The sequence below is a fragment of the Helianthus annuus genome, chromosome 14 (assembly GCF_002127325.2).
Source record: "Helianthus annuus cultivar XRQ/B chromosome 14, HanXRQr2.0-SUNRISE, whole genome shotgun sequence".
Lineage (NCBI taxonomy): Eukaryota > Viridiplantae > Streptophyta > Magnoliopsida > Asterales > Asteraceae > Helianthus > Helianthus annuus.
Window position 1 is genome coordinate 37,366,115 of NC_035446.2, and position 26,436 is coordinate 37,392,550.

The following is a 26,436-nucleotide window of genomic DNA, read 5'->3' on the forward strand; positions in this document are numbered from 1 at the left end:
TAATACGATTAGTCAATCTATATTTGTGTACAAACTGTAAGGATCGAGATGAAACCAAAAGGACTTCAAGTGGGTTGATGGCTGTCGTCGGGTGCACAGGAAAGGAAAAGGGTGTTAGGGTTTTCAATCGGTTAATAATGAGAAGAATGTAACAGTTCCGCGTAATATGTACGCATAACAGCGTACTGGGCCCTTAATGGGCTTCGGCGAACAGTTTACAAGTTTACAAGTTCTTGTAACCAAACACTTTAATCACATTAAATAGATAACATATCAAACAAAAACTTCAACATATAATCCAACGTGTACAATTACAAGGCAAACAAGTCGTGTAAGCAAATAACCAAACAATTAACGTGCAATTAATGCAAAGATGGAATCTTGGAAACTCGAGTTGTCACATTATCCCCAACTTGAGAGAAATTTCATACCGAAATTTAGCATGTGGTTATTGAGGAAACTAGTTAGGTTGCGTGGTTTACTGGTTTTCCTGGGGTGTCACATCATCCCCCCGTTGATTTGGAATTTCATCCCGAAATTCCACAGTAGCTTCAGCCTCAGTAGTAGTTGCTTGGTTTCCGAACAACTGGGGATACTTAAGTTTCATTTGGTCTTCTCGTTCCCAGGTGAACTCTGGGCCACGACGGGAGTTCCAACGAACTCGAACAAGAGGTATTCTGGTGTACTTGAGAACTTTCACATCTCGGTCAGTAATCTCTATTGGTTCCTCGACGAATCGCAACTGGTCGTCTATAGTGAGTTCCTTAAGAGGAACTATGAGGGTCTCACCTAACAGACACTTCTTCAGATTTGACACGTGAAATACGTTGTGAACTCCACTGAGTTGTGTTGGTAAGTTAAGTTTGTAGGCCACCTTGCCTATTTTCTCGATGATTTCAAACGGTCCGACGTAACGCGGATTGAGTTTGCTTCGTTTGCCAAAACGAACTACACCTTTCCAAGGTGAGACTTTGAGTAGCACCAGATCCCCAACCTGGAACTCGAGTGGTTTCCTACGCTTATCAGCGTAGCTTTTCTGACGGTCACGAGCTACCGCCATTCGTTGTCGTATCTGAACAATCCTTTCCATTGTGTCTACTACAAGTTCTGGACCCGTGATCTGACTATCACCCACCTCTGCCCAACAAAGAGGTGATCGGCATTTACGCCCAACAAAGAGGTGTGGCCTGAATACTGGTGTGGTAACTGTTATTATACGAAAACTCCACTAAGCATGTCTTCAAGGGTTTGAATAGTGCGCTCAGACTGCCCATCTGTCTGTGGATGATAAGCGGTGCTCATGTCTAAACGTGAGCTAAAGGACTTGTGCATTGCTTGCCACAGTTCAGAAGTAAAACGTGCATCACGATCGGAAATAATAGAGGTTTGCACCCCGTGCCTTGAAACCACTTCCTTTAAGTAGACGTCTCCTAATGTAGAGAACTTATCTGTTTCTTTGATAGCCAAGTGTCACACCCCGACCACGTAGAACATACAAAACGTGGCGGAAACGTCGGGGAGTGTTGTAACAGAATCAATTGTTTCAAATCCATGGCAAATGAAGTTTCGTTTTATAAATCAAACATGAAAGTTTACATTGTCTAAACAAGAATCAAAGTGTACATAACATAAATTAACTAGTTCTTGTCTCGTTTTAAGTCACTAAGGCACAGGTTCGCCTAAGTATGTCTTGATAAGTCCTATGCATCATCTCCTGAAAACACATGTGAAAATAGGTACGTCAGCATAAAAATGCCTGTGAGATACATTGGTTTTGTGAAAACGGAATTCATGACATGAGTTTGAGAAAATGTTAAGTCATGAACCTCGTATTTTGCTTTGTCTTGTAAATCATTTGAAAAACGGTAAGATCAAATGATATGTATAAATAGGAGAACAATGCATGGTTAACTGAATAACCATGTAAAAAGAGTTTGTATAAGATTTGTTGTTTGTAAATCAATGTCTTGTGAAAAACGTGTTATTTGTATAAAATGTTCTATGTCTCAAATTGAAATGATTCAAATAACGCTACGATATGTAATACCATACAAACACTTATATATAGGAAGTACCAGCGGCGTATCCACCATGCTTGTATCATATTACACATGCCTCGTTACTTAAATCACTTACTCAAACCAAACCATCAAGATGAAATGTTTAACAATGGTAGAAATGTTTATGTATAGTCAAATGTCTATTGTCAATTGTAAGTCTTGTCAACGGATACAACTGGTTTACACGGTCCAACGGATACAAACGGTTCATATAATTGAACGGTTGAGACGGTTCACACAGTCAAATGGTTACAACGGTTCAAAATGTAGTATAATGTGTTCATATGCTGGATGAGCATATGCAACAGATATGCAATGTGAAACAATGTACTACGTATGTACACAATGGGCGTACGTAGCATGAAATGTATTGTAGAGTACAACGGTTCAAAATGTAGAACAATGTGTTCATATGCTGGATGAGCATATGCAACAGATATGCAATGTGAAACAATGTACTACGTATGCACACAATGGGCGTATGTAGCATGAAATGTATTGTAGAGTACAACGGTTCAAAATGTAATATACTGTGTTCATATGCTGGATGAGCATATGCAACAGATATGCAATGTGAAACAATGTACTACGTATGCACACAATGGGCGTACGTAGCATGAAATGTGATGTAAAGCAATGTACTAAGTACGCACACAATGGGCATACATAGCATAAACACAATGAAATCATGTACTATATATGTACTATCGAACATAGCAGTATATGATGTGAAAACCGGAAAGCATGAAAGTAGCAAGTAGGCACATGTGTTTCACCCCAAAACAGTTTGGAAAACAGTAAAAGAGGGGTTTAATGTACTCACCTGAGATTGCTTTGGAGTTCTTGTATAATAACCAGATAATGCTAAAGATCACGGGATATTAAACGGCACCTAATAGGTAGCTATGTTAATATACCGGACCAAATCGGAAGGATCGGATAGTACGCGGGTTCGTAAACCAAACGAGTATGGAGACTCGTGTAATATGGTTTAACAAAGCCTACATACTAAAATGAAACTTAACCTAAGTGCTTACGGTCCATCACGACCCGTTTAGGTAGCTTATGCTACCTTACGCGTCGTTCGCGTAGAACGCGTCTGGAACGCCTAACATCGTGACCACTAGGTATAACCCCGGAAGGTTACAACTATGGCCACCTAAAGTGTTTGGTCGGATCCTAATGATCGACCAAATGGGTCGGGTTCGAAAGTATAAGCGATGGTTTAGATCGCTTACCTTACGACCCTATATAAGCACTAAACTAAAAGTGACAAGCTAAGCATGTTAGAACATGCTTAACTAAGTTTGAAAACAAGTGTGACATCAAAACAAACGGCTTTGATGCCCACGAGTAGTTTGGTTACAAAATATGCAAGAATGCACATTTTGGCCGAAACTACGACTTGTCACTGAACCTAGATAACGTGGTGATCAGTAGGTATAGTCACTACGGACTATAACCATCGTGATCACGCTCACGTTATGAAGTTCCATGAACTTCGCATCGACCATAAGCTGGTCAATGCAGAAAGTCAACAAAACGTTGACTTTCGGACTCGAAAAGCGAATAAAAGAACGAAAGAAGACTTACGGAGGGTCCCCGAATGCTAATCTAGACCAAAATGGCTCAGGTATGAAACAATGGTTCCAACTTAGAGCCTTAAGATCAGATTGTGTGGGTTTTGGAACAAAGGGGGGGGGGTATTTATAGGAAAAGTGGAACCGTTAGGATCGTTTATCGAATACCGTGCCGCGATCTCGTGCGTACACTTGTCGAAATGTTGTGGTAAGTAAGAAAATGCCCCTTGGCTCTTGATTGGGTGAAAGGGCATCGCCCCTTGATCGAACGAAAGGCCAACTGCATTAAATGCATTAATTGAATCTGTCTGATAGTCCCACGCGGCCCGCGTCAGGATATGCAAAAACTCAGGCGGGCCGCCTGAGCCCGTCTGATCTGCATATACTTTGAAAAATGACAGTTTTGGTCCCTGTTGCGTATTTAAGCCATTTCCGACACTTCTAAGGCCCGTAAAGTCAACTTTAAGGCCCTAAAATGTTGCCTAAACATTGTGGACATGAAACATGCTCAAAAATGTTCCGGATGTTGGTTCGTTTGGTCGTACGAACGCGATGTTCGCTTAATTACGACGGAATGCGCATAAGCGCGAAAAACGATCCAAATGACGCGACGAATGGATTTTTCTCATGCCAAACACTAAGGCATAATATAAGGATGCTTACATAAATTTTTGGATGTCCGGATGTATTCAGAACGTAAGTTATGCGCGAAAGTGCAAACTTGTGCACTTTTTGACACTTTTAGTCCCTGAATGATCCAAAAGTTTGTTTTAGCATACCAAACACTTCAAAGCCTATTTCTAAGCTATGTAGAGGATATTTAGGGTATGTTTAACTTATGGACATGTTCCGGAATGTTCGTTACAGTTCAAATTGGCATACTTTCGCAGTTTGTCAAGTTTAGTCCCTGTAAGCGAATTAACTTGTTTTTGCTATACCAAAGCCTTCAAAACTTATTTCTAAGTTATGTAAAGGTTATTTAAGGTATGTTGAGTATATGTTGATGTTCCGGAGTATTTGTCGCATTAAACTGAGTACGTTTACGCACCAGTTTGCGTATAATGCTCTAGAAAGCAATGTAGAGTTTGAAATGGAACAATAATTGATATGTGCAAAACATACACATATTTATACAAGATCCCAAGTATGAAATACAATATTTCATCGGCTTGGTATTTGTTTGATGGTCGCAGTGACACAGGTGTCACAGTCTCCCCTACTTTAGGAAATTTCGTCCCGAAATTTATTCGTAGGAGTCTATTTGTGACTTTGCCAAATAACCACCAGCGATATGCAAGGCAATATCCTGTCATTTCCTTAACGGTCATTCCTCAGAAACGAATATGAACAGACGGAGTCATTTTCCTCAACGAGTATTCTTCAGAAATGGAAATGACGGAATAAGCAAACGGATGTTCATTTCCTCAATGGACAAATCGTCAGAAACGAAAATGAACTAACGGAGTCATCTTCAACGGTTATTTCCTCAGAGTTGGAAATGAAGGATTTCACAACGGATATTCATTTCCTCAACGGATAAATCTTCAGAAACGAAAACGAACAGACGAAGTCATCTTCAACGGTTGCTTCCTCAGAGTTGGAAATGAAGGATTTCACAACGGATATTCATTTCCTCAACGGATAAATCTTCAGAAACGAAAATGAACTAACGGAGTCATTTTCAACGGTTGCTTCATCAGAATTGGAAATGAAGGATTACACAACGGATATTCATTTCCTCAACGGATAAATCTTCAGAAACGAAAATGAACTAACAGAGTCATCTTCAACGGTTGCTTCATCAGAATTGGAAATGAAGGATTACACAACGGATATTCATTTCCTCAACGGATAAATCTTCAGAAACGAAAATGAACTAACAGAGTCATCTTCAACGGTTGCTTCCTCAGAGTTGGAAATGAACAGGGTTAACTCTAGACACATGACAGAACTTGCTGTGATTTCTGTGCACTAAATTCCATAATTATGTATGCATCCATAATTACGTAATCCCTTGCATAGTCCGCACAGTTTGTTTTGTAATGTTTTGGGGAAGGATATCAAACTTGTGATGAGGGTGACTAGACTTCCATCGGTTCCTTTTAATTAGGTCGACAGGGGATCTTCTTAGTTAGGCCACCAAGGAGTCCTTTCAGCTATATCATCACATGATATCCTTATCCAGATTTTTGGATGAATCTGTTTAACTAGACCACTCAAGGGTCTAATTATGAAGTAGTTCTTTATAATCCGAGGGACTTAACTATAATATAGAAGTCGATTGAGGATTTTAAGTAATACCTTTGGGTATCCTACTATGAATCTCTTGTACACGGATATGTAAGATTCTACGAAGATTTGGATAACATAATTTGGATCACACAACAACACATAAGGGAACACATAAGCACATAGTCACATAATTGTTTAACTTGATTATAATTTGTTATTAACTTGTTATTGATTGAATACGGATATGGAAACCAATCGACGGGTCTCAATGTTCACTGGAATCTATCTGAGAAGATAGAAAGATCTCCCAAAATTCGATTTTTGATTTCAAGGAATTACCACATTCGAATTAAGGTATACACAATTATGGACTTACGGGAAATCCTTTGGTACCCTATTAAGGGTTTATAGTGGTACTTTGGGTATTCGTCATGTGTTGTAACCTGCGCCTTGTACTTCGTTTTCCTTAGAATAAACGGGTACTTAGGAATTTCGTGGAAGACGCAAGCGATTATAGAATGGGAGAATTTTGGGGGTAGTTTGTTCTTCAAGGAATACGGTTCCTTGATTGTCGGTATTGTAAGGGATATGTCGTTTATACATGCAACCACATAAATATATTGCAATGCAAATAAAAGATTTATTTATAAATAATGATAACAACTGTTTCTTGGATCTTGACAACAAAAGAAAATAATACATAAGACGTGATTATTTCTAAACGATGTTGTCTTCTAGTCAGTCTGATACTTATCCCTGTGCTGGATTTGCATTAGCAAGCCTTGGGCAATTTCTTTGGAAATGACCCATCTAGCCACAGTTGAAACAAGAGCCTGGTAGAAAACGACCTTGAGCAGGATTGTTGCCAGCTTGGTTTGGCGTAGCTGCAGCTGGGCAGACTCTTGCTGTGTGGCCTATAAGCCCACAAGTTTGGCATTTGCGGCACTGTACATAGGCGTGATGATGGAGGCTACATTGGTTGCACAAAGGTGCAGTTCCATTGTATGGTTTTCTAGCAGGGGGTTGAGCTGGTTGGTTGGGGACGGCTTGACCATTGGGAGCGACCACGGTGAAGTTCTGAGAAGCCTTTCGCTTCTTTGACTTCTTAGGAGATTCAGTCTGTTCATCCATGGTCTTTGATTCCTCGATTGGCTTCTTGTCACCCTTTCGAAAAAGTTTATGCTTTCTGATCTGCGATTCAGTCAAGGTTGCAGATAGCTCAATGGCCTGACGGAGTGTGGTAGGGTTGCTACCAGTGACAATGTCTTGTACCGAGTCAGGCAGGCCGTCGATGTACCTTTCGATAGCCTTGTCGAGTGGGGCGACCATAGTCGGGCAAAGTAGACTCAACTCCTCAAACCTATCAGTATATGCCCTGTGTTCGCCACTATCTTGTTTCAAATCATCAAACTCCTTCTCCAACGCTCGTTGTTCATGACGAGGACAAAACTCTCTCATCATAAGAGCTCTCAGTTCAGCCCATGTTTGTGCTAGAGCAACATCTGCACCACGGTCTCTCATTACCCCGTTCCACCATGTAAGAGCCCTCCTCTGAAACACACTCGAAGAAAACTCGACCTTGCGATTTTCCGGACACTGCACGTGGCGAAAGGTATTCTCGATGCTCTCGAACCATTGGAGAAGCCCAGTTGCTCCCTCAGAACCACTAAACTTGAGTGGTTTAGCCGAGTTAAAGTTCTTGAAATTGCATGTACCATTGTTGTTGTTGTTGGCTTGGTTCCACTGAGCAAAGAGATTTGGGAATTGAGCAGCCATCTGCTGCGCAATAATTTCTGCCAGCTCGGCAGTTGCTATCTGGTGTAAGCGTCGAGGAGGCATTCTAAAAGAGGAAAACATGAAAGGAAACAAATAAAATGGTATTGGGTAAGAATAGGATGTTACAATCACTGACCATAATCACGGTTGATGGTCACTTGTTTGAATCATGAAGCAAACAAACAACACCAAGGCTGAATCAAAGCAAATAGATCCTCATAGTGTATCGCGAAGACATGCTCGCCTATAAGTGGACACTCACCCCAAGAGTTCCCAGGTAAGAGTGACTGGTCCGATTATGTGGATTTGTACGAACACTCTAACCTTAGACAGAAAACCCAGGGTACAGGCATTCACCGTTCCAGTTCGCACGTGTTCACACTATTTAGGACCCAAAACTTTGACGGGAGTTTTGAAAATTCAAAGGGGTTCAAAACCTTATAACAAAGGGTTCAAAACCTTACAATAGAGGGTTCAAAACCTAGTAATCAATCATCCTAGAACAGATGATTAGCTTTCAAGGCGGTTTTGAAATTTATGTTCTTGTTGTGGTCGTCGCCTAAGGGTAGGTGACGGTATTGTTTTGTGACTAAACGCAAGTAAACTCGCGTTAGGTTCCTAGGAAGGTTATAGACTAGGTCAAAGCATTACTAATAACCTAATTCCCTATAACCATTGGCTCTGATACCATCTTTTCTGTCACACCCTGACCACGTAGAACATACAAAACGTGGCGGAAACGTCGGGGAGTGTTGTAACAGAATCAATTGTTTCAAATCCATGGCAAATGAAGTTTCGTTTTATAAATCAAACATGAAAGTTTACATTGTCTAAACAAGAATCAAAGTGTACATAACATAAATTAACTAGTTCTTGTCTCGTTTTAAGTCACTAAGGCACAGGTTCGCCTAAGTATGTCTTGATAAGTCCTATGCATCATCTCCTGAAAACACATGTGAAAATAGGTACGTCAGCATAAAAATGCCTGTGAGATACATTGGTTTTGTGAAAACGGAATTCATGACTTGAGTTTGAGAAAATGTTTAGTCATGAACCTCGTATTTTGCTTTGTCTTGTAAATCATTTGAAAAACGGTAAGATCAAATGATATGTATAAATAGGAGAACAATGCATGGTTAACTGAATAACCATGTAAAAAGAGTTTGTATAAGATTTGTTGTTTGTAAATCAATGTCTTGTGAAAAACGTGTTATTTGTATAAAATGTTCTATGTCTCAAATTGAAATGATTCAAATAACGCTACGATATGTAATACCATACAAACACTTATATATAGGAAGTACCAGCGGCGTATCCACCATGCTTGTATCATATTACACATGCATCGTTACTTAAATCACTTACTCAAACCAAACCATCAAGATGAAATGTTTAACAACGGTAGAAATGTTTATGTATAGTCAAATGTCTATTGTCAATTGTAAGTCTTGTCAACGGATACAACTGGTTTACACGGTCCAACGGATACAAACGGTTCATATAATTGAAGGGTTAAGACGGTTCACGTAGTCAAATGGTTACAACGGTTCAAAATGTAGTATAATGTGTTCATATGCTGGATGAGCATATGCAACAGATATGCAATGTGAAACAATGTACTACGTATGTACACAATGGGCGTACGTAGCATGAAATGTATTGTAGAGTACAACGGTTCAAAATGTAGAATAATGTGTTCATATGCTGGATGAGCATATGCAACAGATATGCAATGTGAAACAGTGTACTACGTATGCACACAATGGGCGTATGTAGCATGAAATGTATTGTAGAGTACAACGGTTCAAAATGTAATATACTGTGTTCATATGCTGGATGAGCATATGCAACAGATATGCAATGTGAAACAATGTACTACGTATGCACACAATGGGCGTACGTAGCATGAAATGTGATGTAAAGCAATGTACTAAGTACGCACACAATGGGCATACATAGCATAAACACAATGAAATCATGTACTATATATGTACTATCGAACATAGCAGTATATGATGTGAAAACCGGAAAGCATGAAAGTAGCAAGTAGGCACATGTGTTTCACCCCAAAACAGTTTGGAAAACAGTAAAAGAGGGGTTCAATGTACTCACCTGAGATTGCTTTGGAGTTCTTGTATAATAACCAGATAATGCTAAAGATCACGGGATATCAAACGGCACCTAATAGGTAGCTATGTTAATATACCGGACCAAATCGGAAGGATCGGATAGTACGCGGGTTCGTAAACCAAACGAGTATGGAGACTCGTGTAATATGGTTTAACAAAGCCTACATACTAAAATGAAACTTAACCTAAGTGCTTACGGTCCATCACGACCCGTTTAGGTAGCTTATGCTACCTTACGCGTCGTTCGCGTAGAACGCGTCTGGAACGCCTAACATCGTGACCACTAAGTATAACCCCGGAAGGTTACAACTATGGCCACCTAAAGTGTTTGGTCGGATCCTAATGATCGACCAAATGGGTCGGGTTCGAAAGTATAAGCGATGGTTTAGATCGCTTACCTTACGACCCTATATAAGCACTAAACTAAAAGTGACGAGCTAAGCATGTTAGAACATGCTTAACTAAGTTTGAAAACAAGTTTGACATCAAAAAAACAGCTTTGATGCCCACGAGTAGTTTGGTTACAAAATATGCAAGAATGCACATTTTGGCCGAAACTACGACTTGTCACTGAGCCTAGATAACGTGGTGATCAGTAGGTATAGTCACTACGGACTATAACCATCGTGATCACGCTCACGTTATGAAGTTCCATGAACTTCGCATCGACCATAAGCTGGTCAATGCAGAAAGTCAACAAAACGTTGACTTTCGGACTCGAAAAGCGAATAAAAGAACGAAAGAAGACTTACGGAGGGTCCCCGAATGCTAATCTAGACCAAAATGGCTCAGGTATGAAACAATGGTTCCAACTTAGAGCCTTAAGATCAGATTGTGTGGGTTTTGGAACAAAGGGGGGGGGGTATTTATAGGAAAAGTGGAACCGTTAGGATCGTTTATCGAATATCGTGCCGCGATCTCGTGCGTACACTTGTCGAAATGTTGTGGTAAGTCAGAAAATGCCCCTTGGCTCTTGATTGGGTGAAAGGGCATCGCCCTTGATCGAACGAAAGGCCAACTGCATTAAATGCATACATTGAATCTGTCTGATAGTCCCACGCGGCCCGCGTCAGGATATGCAAAAACTCAGGCGGGCCGCCTGAGCCCGTCTGATCTGCATATACTTTGAAAAATGACAGTTTTGGTCCCTGTTGCGTATTTAAGCCATTTCCGACACTTCTAAGGCCCGTAAAGTCAACTTTAAGGCCCTAAAATGTTGCCTAAACATTGTGGACATGAAACATGCTCAAAAATGTTCCGGATGTTGGTTCGTTTGGTCGTACGAACGCGATGTTCGCTTAATTACGACGGAATGCGCATAAGCGCGAAAAACGATCCAAATGACGCGACGAATGGATTTTTCTCATGCCAAACACTAAGGCATAATATAAGGATGCTTACATAAATTTTTGGATGTCCGGATGTATTCAGAACGTAAGTTATGCGCGAAAGTGCAAACTTGTGCACTTTTTGACACTTTTAGTCCCTGAATGATCCAAAAGTTTGTTTTAGCATACCAAACACTTCAAAGCCTATTTCTAAGCTATGTAGAGGATATTTAGGGTATGTTTAACTTATGGACATGTTCCGGAATGTTCGTTACAGTTCAAATTGGCATACTTTCGCAGTTTGTCAAGTTTAGTCCCTGTAAGCGAATTAACTTGTTTTTGCTATACCAAAGCCTTCAAAACTTATTTCTAAGTTATGTAAAGGTTATTTAAGGTATGTTGAGTATATGTTGATGTTCCGGAGTATTTGTCGCATTAAACTGAGTACGTTTACGCACCAGTTTGCGTATAATGCTCTAGAAAGCAATGTAGAGTTTGAAATGGAACAATAATTGATATGTGCAAAACATACACATATTTATACAAGATCCCAAGTATGAAATACAATATTTCATCGGCTTGGTATTTGTTTGATGGTCGCGGTGACACAGGTGTCACACCAAGAAGTGTCCAGACTTAGTCAATCGATCCACTATCACCCAAATAGTGTAACAAAATCCATGGAAATTTGTTCCCATTTCCATTGCAGTATCTCTGGTTGTTGGAGTAGGCCCGATGGTTTCTGGTATTCAGTCTTGACTCTCGCACAAGTCAAACATTTGCTGACATAAGTTGCTATGTGTGCTTTCATACAAGGCCACCAGTATCTAGTCTTTAAGTCGTGGTACATCTTATCCGAACCAGGATGTACCGAATAACGAGACTTATGTGCTTCATCCATCACAAGCTCACGTAATTTTCCATAGAGTGGGACCCAGATGCGTCCTGTTACATAGTAGGCGCCGTCTTCCTTTTGTTCTAACCGTTTCCTTGATCTACGTAGGGCCTCAGCCCTGACGTTTTCTGGTTTCAATGCTTCTACCTGAGCATCTCGTATCTGGGAAGGAAGACTAGACTGGATGGTAAGTTCTGATGCTCGCACGCGCTTAGGCGTAGTATCCTTTCGACTGAGGGCGTCGGCCACAACATTAGCTTTGCCCGGATGGTACTTGATCGCGCATTCATAGTCATTCAAAAGCTCGACCCATCGATGTTGTCGCATGTTTAATTCTTTCTGTTTGAAGATATGCTCGAGACTCCTGTGATCGGTGTGAATGGTGCACTTGGTACCGTACAGGTAATGTCTCCATATCTTAAGCGCGAAAACAACAGCTCCCAGCTCCAGATCATGTGTAGTGTAGTTCCTTTCATGAACTTTAAGTTGGCGTGCGGCGTACGCAATGACTTTATCTCGTTGCATCAACACACACCAAGAACCTTGAATTGACGCGTCACAATAAACCACGAAATCGTCTGTGCCCTCCGGTAATGAAAGAATTGGTGCGCTACATAGTCTATCCTTTAGGTGCTGAAATGCATATTTTTGTGCATTACCCCAACGATAAGTGACTCCCTTCTGCGTTAGCGAGGTGAGAGGTTGAGCAATCTTGGAGAAATCCTTGATGAACCTTCTGTAATAGCCCGCCAAACCCAAGAATTGGCGGATTTCCATTGGTGTACGAGGTGCAGGCCAGTTCTTGATCGAATCTACCTTGGATGGATCAACATGAATCCCATCCTTGTTTACCACATGGCCTAAACGTGGACTTCACAAAGCCAAAAGTCGCATTTAGAAAACTTAGCGTACAACTGTTCTGTTCGAAGGAGTTCTAAGATAAGTCGCAGATGGTGCTCGTGTTCCTCCTGACTCTTAGAGTAGATCAGGATGTCATCAATGAAAACAATAACAAACTTGTCCAGTTAAGGCTTGCAAACTCTGTTCATAAGATCCATGAATACTGCAGGTGCGTTTGTCAACCCAAAAGGCATAACCAGGAACTCGTAATTCCCATACCGAGTCCTGAACGTTGTCTTAGAGATATCCTCGTCTCGGACTCTCAGTTGATGGTATCCTGACCTCAGGTCAATCTTCGGATAGTAGCTCGACCCTTGCAGCTGATCAAACAAGTCATCAATGCGCGGAAGTGGATAGCGGTTCTTCACAGTCACCTTGTTGAGTTCGCGATAGTCGATACACATTCTGAAGGTACCGTCTTTCTTCTTCACAAATAATATGGAGCTCCCCAAGGCGAAGAGTTAGGACGAATAAAACCCTTATCCAAGAGTTCTTGTAGTTGCGTGGACAGCTCTTCAAGTTCAGATGGAGCTAAACGATAAGGTGCACGAGCTATGGGCGCTGCTCCAGGAGCTAGCTCGATTTGAAACTCAACTTGCCGATGAGGCGGCAGACCAGGTAATTCCTCAGGGAATACCTTAGGATGGTCACGTACGATCGGAAAATCTTCTATCTTCTTCTCTTTCTTTAAGGCGTCTATAACGTGTGCTAAAATAGCAGTGTGGCCCTTTCGTAAACACTTCTGGGCCTTAAGAAAAGAAATGATGCCTACCACAGCACCACTCTTGTCACCATGAATCACTAAAGGTTCTCCATTTGAACGAGGAATGCGAACGATCTTCTCCTAACAGAGGATCTCTGCTCGATGTTGCGATAACCAATCCATACCAACAACAATGTCGATCCTACCCAGTACGATAGGAATGAGATCGATAGAGAAGGTCTGACCAGCTAAGACGAGATTATAACCCTTAACTATGTGCGTGGCTTCAAGATTTTTACCATTTGCTAGTTCTACCATGTGCTTAGTGTTTAAAAGTGTTGGTGTGCGCTTTAACATTTGACTAACTTTTAAGGACACATAACTGGTATCGACACCCGAATCAAATAAAACAGTAACAAAGAAGTCGTCGAGAAGAAACTTACCCATCACCACGTTAGGATCGTTCCTTGCATCACCCTGACCAATGACGAACGCACGGCCCCGGGCACCATTGTTCCCATTGTTTCCCCCGTTGTTATTTCCGTTGATGTTCCCGTTCCCCTGATTGTTGTTGTTATTCTGGTTCTGATTCAACTGAGGACGGTTTCTCTTGAAGTGACCTCCAGCACCACACTGAAAGCATCCCCTGTTACCCTGCTGTTGTTGGGGCTGATTCTGTGGAGTCTGCTGTTGCTGTTGGCGATTCTGATTCACAAGTCGTGCGCCCCTACAATCCTTCGCTTCATGACCAAACTTGTTACACCTCAGACAACGACCCTTGTTGCACTGCCCATTGTGATGCCTGTTGCATCGATTGCACTTGGGGTGGTTTCCCCTGAATCCACCCAGCCCTTGACTACCAGACGATTGCTGACCAGGACTTTGGTAGTCATCAGTCTTTCGCTGCTGAGACTGTGACTGAGCCGATGTTGAACCCTTGCTGGAGACTCCATCCCCTTTACGCTTGTTGTCGCTGGGGGCATCAGAAGTAGTTGTGACTGTAGCAGTAGTACCAATACGCTTGGGCAGTTTGTTCTGTTCCACCGCCTGATCAGTGAGACGATGAGCAAGTCGAGTGACTTGCTGGATGGTGCCAAGATTTGCCGCGGTCACATGACTCTGAATTTCTAGCACAAGACCCTTGAGATATAGCTCGATACGCTTGGTAGGAGGATCAACCATAGTAGGACACAAGATTGCCAGCTCATTTGACCTTTTCTTATACGCTTCAATTTCTGACCCCGTCATCTTTAAGTTGAAGAACTCGACTTCCAACTTGTGGATGTTGTCGCGACTACAATACTCTTCCTTGATCAGTTCCTTGAAATCATTCCATGGGGTAGCGTTAGCAGCAACAATCCCCAGTATTTGAACCTGAGCGTTCCACCACGTGAGCGCTATTCCTTCAAGGGTACCAGTAGCATACTTCACCCTACGTGCCTCAGGGCATTCACACATCTCGAAAACAGATTCGAGCTTCTCGAACCAGTGGAGGAGGCCTACAGCTCCTTCAGTGCCGTTGAAAGTAGTAGGTCGGCAATCCATAAAGGTTTTGAAGGTACATGCAGGAGGCTGTGCAGGTTGACCTGTCATGTGTGCAAGAAGTGACAAAGTTAAGCACAAGTGTTGGGTTACGAGAGTAGGATCTAGAGATCCTAGAGTAAATTGCAATGGCAGGTTATACCTCCTGCCTGAGCGGCTGCTAGTGCTGCAGTAACTTGTTCATTGATTAGAGCCGTTAGCTGGGCTTGAGTTAGGCTAACGCGTCCACTCATGATCTTCATATCAAAGGAAACATGAGTGAGAGATGTTCGCGAAAGTGCGATGACAGAAGAGAGTAAGCACACATGTGTTTTCAAACCACTGCTATTACATTTATCTAAGCATACCATGAGCAAAGTTATATGTAACTAGCAAGTAGGCAATACAAACATAAACCATACCACCTAGAATGTTGCAAGTGGAGCGAGGCGTCGTTGTGGATCGTTGAGCACTGTACAGGTTGTAGTCTGATTTTAACAAAAACTTTTTCCCCTTATTAAAACCAAGTTCACTATAACCAATGGCTGTGATACCAATCTGTCACACCCCCAAAATCCACATGCGGAGTATCACCGCTTGGAGGCGTGACTGACCAGGATAAAGCCACCAATCATATTGAACATAATGTATAAATAAATGTAAAACCCAAACACAATATAATTGGTGTCCGTACAAAACATAGTTTAAGTTGTAAGCGGAAGCATAATGTTTAAAACCAAAGTATAAGTTCAAAAGTCTGATAAGTGTTTAACATGGCATATAACTATCCATGTCCCACAACGTCCACGCCTCCTCGTGCAAGCTTCAAAAGTACCTATTGACCTGCAAGGTATGTAACAACGAGTCAACAACAAAGTTGAGCGAGTTCACAGTTGGTTGTTCAGTTTTACCAGTTTGTTTTGAAATCATAAGTTGTTTCGTAAACCACGAGTTAACCAGTTCTTTTATTACTCAAACCGTAACCATAATCTGTGGGGGGCTTCACCTGTGAACCACTAGACCATACCATATCTACTACTAACGAAATATAAGTTGTGCCCTGCATCAGTGTCTATCATCACTAACAGTTTGCCATAGTCCATTAGTACACGCCCGTTAGAACGACACGATGTGAGGTTTGTTAAACCTAATAGCGCTATTAACTAATGACCCGCTCGCCATCGGCCTCGTCGTTTAAGTCGATATAAAGAGTAGGGACTTCATGATAGAGTTTTGTCTAGTAAGTTAAGGTTGTTGTCCTACCCAGGGAGGACGAACGTACGTAGTTCAACCCAAGGAGAATACGCAGGAATTATAGTGGCATCCTACCCAAGGTGGATGGCCATACATATTATACCCAAGGAGAATATGTAGGTTTTCCGTTTTAGTTCTTTAACCCATTCCCAACCCTTGGGAATCCCATGCCTTGTATTAATCCCATGCCGTTTTTTTTTTCCTTATTTGCTACATACTTGGATTTTTATACAAACAAAGGTTTATTTGCTCACTTACACATGAACTCGCTCAACATTATTGTTGATTTTTCAACTTACATGTATTTCAGGGAATTAAAGAATCTGGCACGGTATGGCACGTTTTCCCGCTGCACTAGTACGAGGTCATCCGGGTTTAGGGAATGTGACTCTTTCCTGGACAAGTCACAGTCCTTAAACTGTGTTTGTGTTATGTTGATGTTTTGTTTGTTGAACAATATTTATGTCGTTAGGGTATGTTCCCGTTGATACAATGTTGTTGTATTTGGTTTTAAAACTTAATTGAATGGATGATCTTGCATGGCTTTTATTCATATAGCTTTGTTATGGTTAAGCTATGGTATTAAGAAGTCACACCAAATTAACCACGCTTCCGCAAAGCCAGGGTGTGACAACTTGGTATCAGAGCTCTGATCATAGGGAACTAGGATTCCTTCTCGAGTCTAGACTATAATCACTAGGGCTCTCACGAAAACATTTTTACTGCATACCACTTAAGTCCAGATCCAAAACGTTTTTACAAACAAATGTTGAGCACATTTTATTTATTTTCTTTCTAGGCTCAGTCTTGGAGGCTGAGGCTCGGTCTTGGAGACCGAGGCTCGATCTAAGAGATCGAGGTAGATGGCTAGTAAGACTAGGAAGAGTAGGCTCAGTCTTGGAGGCTGAGGCTCGGTCTTGGAGACCGAGGCTCGATCTAAGAGATCGAGGTAGATGGCTAGTGAGACTAGGAAGAGTAGGCTCAGTCTTGGAGGTTGAGGCTCAGTCTTGGAGGCCGAGGCTCGATCTAAGAGATCGAGGTAGATGATAGAGCAGTCTTAGAGGATGGGAGAATTTGGCTAGTGGGACTAGGAATGTCAGTCTAGGAGACTGGGAGACTAGTGGGACTAGGAGAATTATTTGATTGTTTATTGTTGACTAACATGTTTATATGATTATATGATTGATTGTTATACGTATATGTGTTTGTGTTACAAACGTCATGCTTTCATCATGTACTAGAAAGATGGACACTACGAATCCCATGGCCATAGTATCAGACGACATATTTTCATCGGAGCACGAGGTGTACATTTCCGATACTACCAGCACAGACAAAGACGACTTTCAGCACTTTTGCGCTGCCTGAAGTCGTAGCAGAGCCTACTGATGGCCATCTTGTTGGGAATTTGCCACTCGCGGTGATCCCTGCTCCTGTGCCCCTTGCCGCTTATCCTGTTGTTGATATGCCCCCCCGACGTGGCCTCTGACGACGATAGCGATCTACTAGAGGAGGACCCATTCGAGGGCGAGGCCCTATTGCTGCTTGTTAATGCACTTTTGGTGATAAGTGCAAGTCTTCCAATATTTAGGGTCTTTATTGTACAAATGCCAATAGTTAGTCCCAAGAAGTTCCTAGGGACAATTTGTTCAAGTTTTGGAAGGAGCTCTTGGTCAGAGTTTTATGGAAACTTAGTCCCAAGAAGTTCCTAGGGACAACTTGTCCCAAGAAGTTCCTAGGGACAATTTGTCCAAGGTTTGGAAGGATTCTTGTTAGTCAGAGTTTTGTATAGATTAGCTTTTGTCTGAGTTTTGTGGCAAAAGCTCTGAGCTTTGTGCTTTTTGTTTGTCCGGGCTTTCTAGTTAGTCTTGAAAGTCCGGGTTTCACCTTGTATATATACTTTAATATGGAATAGACAAGGTAACGATTTCTGTGTGAAACATTTTAGTTATCTTATTAAGAATACTCTGGTGTTGTGAAAATTGTTTATATAAGTTATTAAATGTTGGTTGTTTAATATTTCAATTGTTTATTCTGGGGTATTGGAATTTATTCTTGGGATCCAGGTTTGGGCCGATGTCTCCGAGGTCAAGTTTCTTAATCCGGGGTTAAGTGTTTCAGGTCTGGATCGTTCATCTCAGGATGGTAGATTTGGAGAAGCTGTGTGCGTCTGGATCGTGCATCTCAAGACTGGGGAAGCAGTGATTTCTGAAAAGAAAGTGACGTTGAGATTGCTAAAGAGCTGGATCTGATTTGGCTTGCTAACTTAAGGGAAGCACATCTGAAGAAGCTTCGGCGCCCTACCTCTAATACCTTGAAGAAAATCGTGTGCTAGCTGATCAGTTCATCAAGGTAGTTCAATTCTGTGTGAAGAGCAAGGTCTGGGCAGGAAGCAGCTCTCGAAGAAAGGATGAAGATCTCAAGACCAATGAAGACCATGCACTGATCAAGGGGGAGTTTGTTAATGCACCTTAGGTGATAAGTGCATGACTCCCATGTTACCAATGAAAGTTTGAAGATCTCAAGTTCAATGAAGACCATGCACTGATCAAGGGGGAGTTTGTTAATGCACTTTTGGTGATAAGTGCAAGTCTTCCAATATTTAGGGTCTTTATTGTACAAATGCCAATAGTTAGTCCCATGAAGTTCCTAGGGACAATTTCGCATCAGACAGTGTAGATATCCTCTTGACTTCTATCAAGTTCGCTCAGCAGATGATAAAATCGATTCACTGTGTCATCAAATGATTCATTCTTCAAAGCCTTGAACACAACGAATTGAGTCTTCAAACGTTCGAGACGTCGTTTCTTGTACATTTCGTTTCCTTCATATCGCTGGATCATACTATCCCACAATTCCTTTGAGCTATTTCTCTTACGGAACGTATGAAGTATAGATTGTGTCATTGCCATCGTTATCATTGACATAGCTTTCTCTTCACAATCATAAAACTTCTTCTGGTCATCAGTGAGCGCCAAATACGTATCAATTGTCAACGTACGTACTGGAGTAGCTCCACATCCTTTAACAATACACAACCAGATTTTGATGTCTTTCGCTCGTACATACCTTTCGAACGCTTTGAATTCAACATCTCCACAGCTGAAATGCAGCAATTTGCGGACGCAGAAGCTAAAAGGTTGGAAGAAAACTCCGTAGAAAACGAGGCTTGTGCATTCATGGCTGGCATTGAGGTAAAATCATCTTCTGTAGATAAGCGATGTGCTAGATGTGTTGAGTTTGTGACTAAGATTGATAGATATGCACTTCATAACACAAACTTAATTGCAGATTTAGAAAAATCCAGAGAACTCATTGCGGTTTTGTCTAATTCGGATAAAGAACACCGAATTAAGATAAAAGCGCTGAAAAATGATATCTCTGAATTTGAGAGACTTGTGGCTAAGGGAAATCTTAGAAATCAGGAATTAAAATCTGAACTTGAAATAAGTCAAAATTGTGTTTTGGAAAAGAACAAAATCATTTTGGAAAAAGATAATCTGGTTTTAGATTTACAACGAAAGATTGAAAAGTTCAGGGATTCATCCGAAGTGATGAACTTCTGTATTAACAGCCAACGTCTCAAAGAATCTGAGGAAGAAATGTTTGGCATTGGTTATAACAAGGTGCCTCCACCAGTAAACCATAATTATACATCAATGCCAAGCATTGATCCTGAATTGGCAAACTTTGTGCCAACGACCCCTCTGACAGTTGAACCACAAAGTGAGTCAGAATCTGAGCCAGATGAAGTCACTGACTCAGATCAGTCGAAGAAGAGTGGAATTTCTAAGAAAAATGAGGTGAACTTTGAAAACATTGAAAATTTGATAAGCAACAAGATTTTGGAAATTTTCAATCAAGTTCAAAATGAGAAATCAAAACCAAAGTCACGTGGGAAAAATAAAAAGGCTTTGAAAAATGTCCCTAAAACTGAGTTTGTTAAAGGGGAGGAGTTTATCAAAGAAGAAGTAAAAATTGAAACAGGTTCCAACTCTCAGTTTGTGAACCAAATTTTGAAAAATTCCACCAATGCCTCATCATCTTCGACCGATCATGAGGAACGTCCGAAGAACGCTGCGAAAATTCGCAAATGCTACAAGTGTCGTGGGAAAGGACACTTAGCAGCAGACTGTCCAGATGACAGGGGTAAATCACTTGTTGATCCTGATCAAAAGAAACCTTTTGTTGAAAAACCACAAAATGAATCAGTTAATGTTGAAAAGAAAAATGGTAAAAATCAGAAGGTTGAGAAAAACAAAGTGATTAAACAAGAAGTAAAACCAGTTGTTAAACCAAATGTTAAATCACAACAAAATCAGGATCAAGAGGAGAAACCCGTTGTTATTAACCGTGGGGACAGATCTGAAAATGTACCTCAAAGACATGATACTCGTGAGAAAACCCCTCACAGACGACAAAATCATGTCACCTTTCAAGGAGTTGAGAATGACAAACGTTCTGGAGGTTCGAACAACAACTATGCTAGACCTCATGCACAGAACAGATTCGTGAATGATCGAAATGGGTCACCCCCCCCGATTTCCAAATCAAAGACCGCATTCGGATATTCATCCAGGATCATTCTCAAGACACGAAGATGCTCCTAGATTTGGTAGGAATTTTGAGCCTCCCAGGAATCAAAATTACAATTACCAAAACTATGGAAGCCGAGGGTATGGAAACTCTGGTTATACCAACATATCGTCAACTCCGTACAATCCACGATTTGCGGGGACTCATTCCAACAATTTCCGAAATGGAAATGGTGGACACAGAGGCGATGATGGTTATTTCAAAGAGTTTTCTTATGTTGACGAATCAGGACGACCCAAGACCATCATGGCTTGGGTCCCACACTCTAACTAAATTTTTGTTGGGGAGTGTAGGAGCAGCTGAAGAGGGCTATCTATATTTGGTATATCGATAGTGGCTGTTCCAGACACATGACAGGAAATAAAGAATTATTGAACAATTTTAAACATATTCGTGGTGGTTATGTGAACTTTGCCGGTGAAAAGGGTGGATACATCACTGGTGAAGGCTCTGTGTCAAATGGAAAAATCACGCTGCATAAAGTGAACTATGTTGAAGAACTGAAGCATAACTTGATGTCGGTTTCTCAAATCTGTGATAACAAGTACACGATGTTGTTCACTGAGAAAGCTTGCTTCGTCTTGCGTCCGGGATTTGCTATTCCTGAAGATTGGATCGTTATGAGGGCTCCAAGGGTGAATAACACATATGTCATGGACATGCGCCCGTTGGTTAACTCGTCTGCTCCAGCGACATGTCTACTTTCGAAGGCGACTAAAGATCAATCGTATATCTGGCATAGGAGAATGGGCCATGTGCATCTGCGAAAAATGAACCACTTAGTGAAAAAGAACTTGGTGTTGGGGGTTCCTTTACGTAGTTTCAATATGCACAACAAATGTGAATCATGTGAAAAAGGAAAAATTAAACGAAATCCTCATAAACCGAAAACAGTTAACTCAATCCAAAAACCACTTGAGTTGCTTCACATGGATCTTTTCGGCCCGATCCATGTTGCTAGCATTGGTGGGATGTCTTACTGCTTAGTTGTCACTGAAGATTTCTCACGTTACTCATGGGTATTTTTCTTAAAAACAAAGGATCAAACCGCTGGTATTTTAAGAGATTTATTCAAACAACTTGAGAAAAATTATTCACTTCCTATTAAGAAAATCCGAAGTGACAACGGCACTGAGTTTAAAAATAAGTATATGGATGAGTTATGTCGTGAAATGGGAATAATTCATCAGTTCAGCGCTCCATATGTTCCTCAACAGAACGGAGTTGCAGAACGGAAGAATCGTACCCTGATTGAGGCGGCCCGCACTATGCTTTCTGAATCAAAATTGCCAATTTTCTTCTGGGCCGAGGCGGTGAACACTGCATGTTATGTGTTAAATCATGTGCTTACTGTCAAAAGAGAAGATAAAACTTGTTATGAATTGCTTGAAAAGAGGAAACCGAACTTATCTGGTTTTCAACCTTTTGGGATTAAGTGTGTTATCAAACGCACCAAAGATACTCCGAAAATGGGGGAAGTTGGTGAAATTGGGTTCTTTTTGGGTTATGCCAATGGAACTCCAAACAAACGCGTTTATAACATCAAGAAGCGAACAGTAGAGATCGTGTTTGATATAACTCCTTTGAGTTTCGATCCTCCACCGTCCGAATTCGGTCCCAAAAGCGGTTATGATTATGATAAATTATTTGATTCATTTGATCTTCCTGATGTTTCAGAAGAAGATTCGGAGGTTGTATACACGCATCTTGTGAACAAAGATGAAGTGGATGCGAGCTGGAGAGCAAGTATTCCTACAAATGTGTCTTCGAATGTTCCAGTCGCTGATTCTTAGACTGTAAATGATGTTGCTGCTGAGCAGATCCCCAATGCAGTCGCTCAAACTACAAGTGGAGATCTATACGTTGACTTTTCAGCATATCCAAATGTTGATGCGTCTTCTGGTAATGGTGGAGCTTCTAGTAGTAATGCAAATGTTGAGGGGGAGATTCAATCAAATTTGGGAAACAATCTTCAAGCTCCTGCAATCCCAGTTCCAAGAACAAATATTCATCATCCTGTTGATAATATTATTGGGAATCTAGCTGCGGGAGTGCAAACGCGAAGGAGTATTTCAGAAATGCAATGTCTGTTCTCTGCTATCAAGAAAAAGGAAATCTACAATCTTAGCCTGCATGAATGTTTTATCTCTCAGATAGAGCCGAAGAACTATCAGATGGCTCTGAAGGATAATTCTTGGTGTGAGGCGATGCAAGAGGAGTTAGCTCATGTGACATTTGTGCTTGTAATCATTGTAAACAGTTCGGTTATCAATGAAATAAAGTTATTTGATCCCAATGTTTGTTTATTCATGTTTGATGTTTTTCATGTTTTGGCTTTATTCGATTTCAAACTCTATATCGCTTTCTGGAAAATTTTACGCAAACTGGTACGAAAACGTAATCAGTTATATGCAACAAATACTCCGGAACATCATTTTATGCTTAACATACCTTAAATAACCTTTACATAACTTAGAAATAAGTTTCAAAGGCTTTGGTATGGCAAAATTCAGTTAATTCGCTTACAGGGACTAAAATTGACAAACTGCGAAAGTATGCCGATTTGAACTGTAACGAACATTCCGGAACATGATCATAAGTTAAACACACCTTAAATATCCTTTACATAGCTTAGAAATAGGCTTTGAGGGGTTCGGTGTGCTAAAATAAACTTTATGCTCATTCAGGGACTAAAAGTGTCAAAAAGTGCATAAGTTTGCACTTTCGCGCATATCTTACGTTCTGATTACTTCCGGACATCCAAAAATTTATGTAAGCATTAAAATATTATGTTTTAATGTTTGGCATGAGAAAAATCCATTCGTCGCGCAATTTGGATCGTTTTTCGCGCTTATGCGCATTCCGTCGTAATTAAGCGAACATCGCGACCGTACGACCAAACGAACTGACATCCGAGATATTTTTGAGCATGTTTTGAGTCCCCTATACTTTAACTTCATTTTAGAGCCTTGAAATGAGGTTAACGGGGCTTAAACGTGTCAAAAATGGGCCGAAACGCATGTTTCTAAGCTGTAGGGACCAAAAGTGACAAATCTGTCAAATTTTCCTCAGGCGGGGCGCGTAAGGATTCTCCCAAACTTTAGGCGGGCCGCGTGAGGTCCCCAGATACGAAAAATTGTTGAAAACAGCTATATGCAGCTGTCTTGCACCTCTAAACCCATTGCAAATGGTATTTTCAAATCAGGGGACTGAAATAATGGGCTCAAATGGTTTTTAAAAACTATGGGTACACATGGATGGCCAAGATCGAAGCACGCTTTGCGAGGAACGATCTTAACGGTTCACCAAATCCTATATATACCCCTCCATGTCTTGCCCATTTCCCTCACACTTGAATTCTGAGGTTGCTCTCTAAGTTGGGGTGCTTTGACACTTCATACCTGAGAGTACTCGGAATTCAATCTTGCGGGGACCCGTTGTAAGTATTCTTTCGTTCTTTTATTGCTTTTCGAGTCCGAAAGTCAAACTTTGTTTGACTTTCTGCATTGACCAGTTTATGGTCAATGCGAAGTTCGTTTGAACTTCATAACGTGAGCGTAATCACGTTGGTTATAGTCCCTAGCGACTATACCTACTGATTACCACGTTATCTAGGCTTAGTGACGAGCCGTAGTTTCGGTCAAAATGCGTTTTCTTGCGCATTTTGTAACTAAACTACTTTAGGGTATTAAAACCGTTTGTTTTAATACCAAAACCTGTTTTCTAAACATGTTCTAGCATGTTTAGCTCGTCGCTTTTAGTTTTGTGCTTGTTTAGGGTCGTAAGGGTAAGCGATCTAATCAATCGCTTATACTTACGAACCCGACCCATTTGGTCGATCATTAGGATCCGACCAAACACATTAGGTGACCATAGTGTATAGGGAATAACCTTTCAAGGTTATACCTTATGGTCACGCCATTTGAGTAGTTGTATGACAAGCGGTTCTTATGCCTTAGGTAAATTACCAAAATACCCTTTTTACACTAAAATTCATTTTAAACTTATGTAACATAATTTTTGACACCTAAACTGATTTAGCAACAATATTAAGTGTGTTAAGGCATATCTTGCTTGTCATAGGGCTAGTTAGGCGTTTCAAGCGCGTTTTACGCAAACGACGCGTTAAAGTAGCATAAGCTACCTAAGCGGGTCGTATCGGGTCAAAAGCACTTAGGATAAGTTTCGTTTTAGTATGTAGGCTTTGTCAAACCATATTACATAAGTTCCCACACTTATTTGGTTTGCGAACCCTCGTACTACCCGATCCTCCGATAAGTCCGGTTATTAATGTAGGTGCCTTTATAGGTGCTGTTTGATTCCGTGATCTTCTAACATTGCTTGGTGGTTGTTCTACGACTTCTAAGCAATCTCAAGTGAGTACATAGTCCCCTCTTTTACTGTTTTCCAAACATTTTGGGGTGAAACACATGTGCCTACTTGTTACTTTCATTCTTTTCATGCTTTCATATCATATACTTGCTATGTTCATTAATACATTTGTTTTACATGACATTTTCACGCTATGTATGTTCATTATACTTAGTACATTTGTTTTACATGACATTTTCACGCTATGTATGTTCATCATACTTAGTGCATTTATTTTACATGACATTTTCACGCTATGTATGTTCATCATACTTAGTGCATTTGTTTTACATGACATTTTCATGCTTACATTTTGGGTATGACATTTGGTTTGTTTAAGTGGGACAATATACATTCATTAACATTGATCACGCCGCTCGTTAGTAGGTAATGGTACCATAGGAATTGACAACTCCCGTTCCTGAAATCCTGGGTATGTTTGGATTGGAAGGAATGACCGAATTCGATTAAAACATTTAGACAGATAGACCTTTAATTTGTTTAAAGGTTTATCACCACAGTTGCAAGGCTTGGATGTATGCATTTTCACAATACCGCATAAATGTTTGTATTCATTATAGCATGCATTTTCCACAAAACATAGCGTTGATTTAAACCATGTTTTACTTCAATACACTGTTTTGTGCATTTTTCCTATGGTTTAGTTGATACATATTTCACTAACCATACATTGACATTTTGATTACACATTACATGATTGATATTTGACATAGACAATGTTGATATTGATATATATACATTTTGACATGGTTTTCACAATAACATTGGGCAAATGGTTTAGACATGGGCAACTTTCATTGGGTGGTTTATTTAAGTCATTCAACTTGGACTTAATCATTTTTCTTACAAATAACACATTTTTCATAAGACATTGTTTTACAACACTGTTCGATAAATATATATACAAACTCATTTTACTTAGTTATTCATTTAATCCTTACATTACTTTTTCACATATCATCTACTTTATCATCGCTTTTCAAATGATTTATAAAACAAAACATGTTACAAGGATCATGACTGACTTTGTTAAACAACCCTTTTCTAAAACCTAAGTCATGAATCCTATT